General features: G+C 57.6%; 1 protein-coding gene across 2 annotated transcripts in view; it reads right to left on the reverse strand.

The window, feature by feature from the left end:
* The window catches only part of SYT2 (synaptotagmin 2), a 108,284-nt gene extending 104,933 nt beyond the window's left edge, over positions 1–3,351 (reverse strand). Inside the window, exon 1 of one of the 2 annotated variants that reach the window (XM_040462289.1) lies at positions 3,118–3,351. The gene's annotated coding sequence lies outside the window, so the exon portion shown is untranslated. Of the gene's footprint in view, positions 1–2,888; positions 2,925–3,117 lie in introns of those variants that run through there. The other variant, XM_040462292.1, reaches the window with a different exon arrangement.
* Positions 3,352–6,291: the final 2,940 nt, after the last annotated feature.

Here is a 6,291-nt window from a genome sequence, read left to right on the forward strand (position 1 = left end):
TAACATACCCCTGGCACAGAGTAGACTCTCAAAAGCTAACAGTTGAATGAATGTAGAAACTGAGGCTCAGGGGCATCTGGCTGGCTCAGTCAGTAGAACACGTGACTCTTGATCTCAGGGTCGTAAGTTCAAGTGTTGGGTGTAGAGATTACTAAAAAAATGAAGAGAAAAAAAGAAAAAAGAAACCGATGCTCACAGTAGCTAAGCAATTTGCCTAGGCTGGCTGGAATGCAAAATCCACAAGGGCAGGGACTATGGTCTGTTCGCTGCTGTATCCACAGTGACTAAAACAATGCACATAGTAGGTGCTCACATAGTAGGTGCTCCCCAATAAATATCTGTTGCCCCCCAATAAATATCGATTTAATAAATATTAAATATGAATTGATAAAGGCACACACTTTGTAATTAGGATTATGAACCCAAGCCTGTTGGTTTGCTGCCTCCTATTTTAACCACTACCCTGTACTGAGTGAACACTGTCTATAGTTCCCTTTGGACTGCCACTTCAGTTCTCAAAAATCATCTCCATCAACCTGAACCTTTTGTGTGTGTCGCTCAAGAGAAACAATCCAGCCTCAGCTAGAACTGAGATCAGGAAAGCCCAAATCCCAAAGCCAAGTGAAACAGCATTTCTACCGTCCACAGCCTTTGACTATCCCTGAGGATGTTTCTGTCCAAGGAAGGGGACAACGAGTCGCTCTTCTAGCCCACTGAGCCCCAATGTCCTCCCCCTCCATCCTCACTGTCCCTCCCACACCCTGGATCCCAGACCACCTGCTGCCCCTCAATCTACTCTCCTGAGAGGGCTGCACAGACTCTACAGGGTCAGTGGAGAAAAGAGGAGACTCAGCTGAGAGAGGACAGAGTCCAGGTAGAGGCAATGGGTCCTTCGATATCAGGCTTGCCTGGGGTTGGGGAATACTGGCTGAGGGAGAGCAGGGAAGAGAATTCTCCAGCCACCTCCAAAGCCCACCCACCCCAGTTCTCTGCAGTGCCAGGGACATTCCCGTCACATCTGCCTGGAAGTTGACCGAGGGTGAAAGGGAGAATGACCTCGGGTCTCTTCCTCCTAGAGACAGCAAGTCAGGTCTATGTGACTCTGGAAATAGAACACTTATCTCTGCCTTCCCCTTTCTTAGCTTTCCAGAAGCTCCTCAGCTCCTCCTTGGGCAAGGCATGGAGAGTGGGCCTGGGTCAAGCCCAAGAGGTCCCCAGAAAAAGCAAGTCCCCCCAGGGGTGTCCTAGAGGATGAAGCCAGTGATCTAAGTGCCAAGCAGGACAGCGGCTGGCTGCACCAAGGAGAGAAGCCCAGGACTGAAGGTTCAGCTGGCACTAGTCATTCCCAGGGTCATGGGGAAGAGAAGCAGGGTTGGGGCTGGGCTCCCTGGCCCAGGCCTCAATTTGCCTGGTGTGGACCCCTGACGCTGACTCACCTCTGGGGCCCTGACACAGGCTGCAGCTGGCAGTGCCTGCCAGGCCACTGCTCACCAGGCACGTCCCACTGCATCAGAACCACCCTGCCCCTCCCACCTGCCCCTCCGGCCTTGTCTTAGGGGCACAGGGCCCGGCTCTACTTTTGGCACTTCTGGTGGACACAGAGATGTTTCTAGCAGCCCAAAGTCAGCACTTGTACCTAAGCAGGGGGAGACGACTTAGAAAGATTACGGGCTATCCTTCTCCTCACGATCACACCCTCTTGATGAAGTGCCCAGGTTACCAAGAGCTGGACAGCTCAGGTTGAGGATAATTATTACACACGGGGGACCCCCTCAGGGCAGCTGCAGCGGGAGAGGAGGAGGGGCACCCTCCAGCTCTCCAGGTCAGACCTTGGCCCACCTTCCCGTCTCTCTGGGCACACGGAGCCTAGGAGCCTAAGGACTTCCTCATCCCCCTGCCCACCCCATTCCTATCTGGGTCCACCCACCACCCACCCCATCAGGACTCTGCCCTTGTCTCCCCACTGCAGCGCCCCCTCCTGGACCACCGCTCTGTCCTTGCGCTCCTTTCTGCTGCCACAGGAGAGAGCAGCCAGAACACTTAGTTCTTCTCTACCCTACAGTGAAGAGCGGGAGGATGCTGCAGAGGGAGACACAGGGCTTCCGAGACCCTCCCACCCCCACGCCACGGGCTGGGGTGTCCGGGAGGCACTTGTGGAATGTGGGAATGAAAAGGGGGAAAAGAGAATGGGGGAGAGACTGAGATAATGGGGTAGAAGGATAAATCCTCTCTCTTTTTAGTTAAAAAAAAAAAAAAAAAAAAAGTCCCCGTGTCCTGAGAGAGGTGGGCCTGAACAGAGGCAGGGGAAGGAGCGACCCCAAATCGGGAAGGTAAATGAAGGAGTCCAGAATAGCCGGCTAGGGTTGTCTGCACTTTCTGGGTCTAGGAGCCCAGCCCTGGGGAGGAGGGCTGAAGCAGGGACGGGACGTCCTAGGTCGTGCTGAGTCATGAGATTTGGAGAGAGGCGAGGGGTGCTCCCATCCCCCTCTCGCGTCCCTATCCCAGTTCCTCTCGACCCTCCCTTCCAGAAAGTCCCTGTAGTCTGTCCCCCCACCCGCTCCCCAGCCAGGGTCTCTGCCTCCAAAGCCCGCAGACCCTCCTTCCCCTTCCCACGACGGCGGAGCCGGGGAGGGGGGGTCCCCGAGGCGTGAGGCGGGGGCTAAAGCAGCTGGATTGGAGACGCCCCCGGCGGCCATGGCGGGGGGTAGATGGGGACGTCCAGAAGCGACGGGGTCGCAGAGCCCTAGGGCTCCGGGGACGTCGTCCGGCCGCAGCCCTCCGCACCTCATCCCCCCGAGCCCCAGGGAGGAAAGCTGCTCCCTCCTCCCGCCCCAAACCCGCAGAGCAGCCGGCTCCTCGCCCCTCGGGGCCAGCTTCCCAAAACGAACCTTCCACCTGGACGCGTCCAAACTCCCCCGGAAGGACGGTGCGGGCGCCCGGCCCCCTTTTGGCCCCGAACTTCCCGGACCCCACCCTCCCCCCACCCCCGGGAGCCAGGTCCCGCCCCGTGGCCCCTCGGCCCAGGAGCGGAAAACCCGCCCCAGGCAGAGAAACTTTGGAGGGGGAGTCGGTGCCCCCCACGGGCGCGGAGGGGTGGGGGGGGGGGCACGGACTTACCGGGAGCGGCCAAGCAGGAGGGAACCCGGGTCTCCGAAGTGAGGGGGCGGAGGGCTGCGAGGGCGCGGCGCCGGCCACGGTGCAGCAGGGGCGTCCGTTCCCCCGGGGCCCGGAGTCCCCGCTCCGCGCCGGCCCCAACTCGGTCCGAAGTGCCTTTGCCGCAAGACTTGCTGAGCTTAGCAGTCTGAGCCGAGGCGGCGGCGGGAGGCCGCTGATGGCTGGGCGAGCGCGGAGAGCGCTGCAGTGAGGGGAGGAGACGCGGGCGCGCGGGGGGCGGGGCCGGCCGGGCCGGGGCGGGGCGGACCTGCGGGGACTGGTCCCCTCCGCGCCCCCGCCTCCCGCTCAAGGTCACGGCTGCTGCTCCCGGTCGGGGAGAGTCGGACCCAGTGCGGGACGTCATCGTCCCCACCCGAGATGGGCTGTCACCCCTGAGCCAGCTCCCTCTCCCAACCTCCGGAGCCCAACTGCGGCTCAAGGCTCCATTATTGGCCTCAGGAGCCCCCGTAGGCATTTGGGATCTCCGAGCCCCTCTCCCCACGCCGTCCTCCAAGTAAGGCCACCTGGAGGGCAGAGGCTTCTGAGCCTAAAGCGTTGATGAGGAAGAGGGGCATGTTTGGGAGAAGTTACAGGTGGAAAATAGAAGGGGGGTGGGGGTGGGAGGAAGCCTGGGGAGGCGGCAAGGAAAATGGGAGGAGGGGGGAGAGTCTGGCAGGAGGTGGAGAGGAAACTCCCATTTATTAAACGACACGGTTTTCCACACATGCTGGTTTCTTAATGCTTAAGACATCCCTTTAAGGTGGGTATCGTGAGCAGTTTGCAATGGAAACGGCCCCTGGATGGTACTTTGGCCGAGAAGCCGCAGCCACACAGTAGGTGGTGGCACTGAAGAGCCCGGGGAGAAGAGCCGCAAGTCCGCGGCGGAGCCCTTCCTCGCCTACCGCGGAGACGCCAGGGCTGCCCGGGGGCGGGGGCGGGGGCGGGGGGGGGGGTATGGCCTCAGAAATTGCTTACAGCACAATTTGAATTTCCATTCTGTGAAGTCAACTTTGTAATAGGACAGTAGCACCCTGCCTCTCTCCCTGGATGCCGGGAGAGGCTCCCCCTCAGGATCCAGCCTGACGGATCAACCCACATTTACCCAGTGAAAGACTAGGTGAGAGAGCGGAAGCCAAACGGAGGACTGCAAAGAGGAAATAGGATTTCAGGCTTGGAGGTGGAGAGAAGCAGCGGTGGAGGGCGCTCTTCCAGATCACTTTGCCGATAATACTAGGTAGATCGTTGGGGCGCCTGGGTGGCTCAGTCGGTTGAACGTCGGACTTGGGCTCGGGTCATGATCTCCCGATTGGTGAGTTCGAGCCCCGCGTCGGGTTCTGTGCTGACAGCCTGGAGCCTGCTTCAGATTCTGTGTCCCCCTCGCTGTCTGCCCCACCCCTGCTTGTGCTCTGTCTGTGTCTCTCTCACTAGGTAGATCGTGGAGACCGCCACCAGCCACCTCCCCTCAAGGGGGCAGTGGCTGTCACCAAAGGGGAGGTCATCCCTGCTCAGCATCTGCAATAAGGGGCAGAGGAGGAAGTGGGGAGTTGAGTCTGAATCTATGCGGGACTAAACCAGACTAGTAACAATCATCCAGCTGCCACCGGACACTTTCAGAGAGGATTCAGAGAGGATGCTCGGTCCCACCTTAGCCAGGTGTATCCCAGGACTTGTTGCTTCATAAGTCAGAGGGGCTCAGTTTGCTCCTTATGACAATGAATCAGGACATTCATGCAGAAGGAGGCCAGAGAGAGAGCTCCTCACACAGAACCCAGCCAAGCTACCTGGTGCCACTGCCCACCAGTCTCGGGCTTGAGATCAATCTGCTGCCTCCAAGTTCCCCTAAGCACACCTGGGAGCCTGAGGGCAGACGAAGCCAGCCTGCCTTTCCAGACTACTTAGAGAGTCAACGCTGCAATCAATTTGGTTAAATGAAAAATGTGGTGTCCCTGGCTATGGCCTTAATGTTCTTTTAATTCATCAGGGCCAGCAGTGTCTGGGTTATAAACCCAATCAGGAGCTCAGCATCCCTCCTGCTTATTCCCCCAGGCTTCAGCTGGAAACCGAAAGAATGAGAAAGACACACACACCCGGCCAATTATCAAAACTTTGCTTTTCAACCGTTGGTCCTTGTAAAAAGATGAGCCCTTGGTCGTCTTAGACCACCATCACTGACTTGCCTGCTCTCCCATAGGGACCATCAAAGTAACTGATCCCTCTGCCTCCATGCCGTATCACTTCTCACCCATGAAGGTGACAGAGGGCTGCCTAACTAATTCCAAGAGTTCTCCAGGGAGAAAGAGTCTGTAACTCCCTGGCTACATGATTTCACCACCTTCCAATGCACAGCGCTGCCTGGACGTTTCCTTTTTCTAGTTTTCCACAGGTAGGAGACAGAACAGAACAGGGAAGAGCAGCATCCACGCCATCCCACCTCTCCCCGGGGACCAGAGATGCGGAGTCCCAGCATCCTACCCAACAGGTGGCTTATCTTCTGCTTAAATAATCCCATTCTGGGTCTCCCTATCTCATGGGTCTGCCAGCCCTTACACTTTCTAACTCTTGGATTATATTCCCCTCGGTTCTGGTGAAGTCTTTGTCGGCACAAAGCTTTTCAACGCTCTGCTTGTCATCAGAGCAAATAGAAAAGAGCCGGAGACAGGCCAGCCAACCTTACCCGCGGGCCTTGGCCAGCTCCCGTTTCCTGCTTTCTGTTCACACACGTGGAACACAAACACTCACCCCTGAAGCTATCCCCCTTTCCCTGCACACATCCATATCCCCCTTCAGGAGTGGTTTCTATTGTTCCTGACAACTAAGCAAACAAGGATTAAACTCTCCACTGAAGTACACCTGCTCTACTGACTGGCATTGAGCAAACACTTGTAAAGACGTCCGTATATGCAGACACCGAAGGTCTCAGCTTTCGTCTTCTATTCTGATTTTAAGACTCAAAAGTCAGGGCGCCTGGGTGGCTCAGTCAGTCGGGCGTCCAACTTCAGCTCAGGTCACGATCTCGTGGTCCGTGAGTTCAAACCCTGCGTCGGGCTCTGGGCTGATGGCTCAGAGCCTGGAATCTGCTTCTTGTTCTGTGTCTCCCTCTCTCTCTGCCCCCCTCCCCGTTCATGCTCTGTCTCTCTC

Source organism: Herpailurus yagouaroundi, unplaced genomic scaffold, assembly GCF_014898765.1.
Source record: "Herpailurus yagouaroundi ecotype Mexico unplaced genomic scaffold, PumYag 308, whole genome shotgun sequence".
Taxonomy (NCBI): Eukaryota; Metazoa; Chordata; class Mammalia; order Carnivora; family Felidae; genus Herpailurus; species Herpailurus yagouaroundi.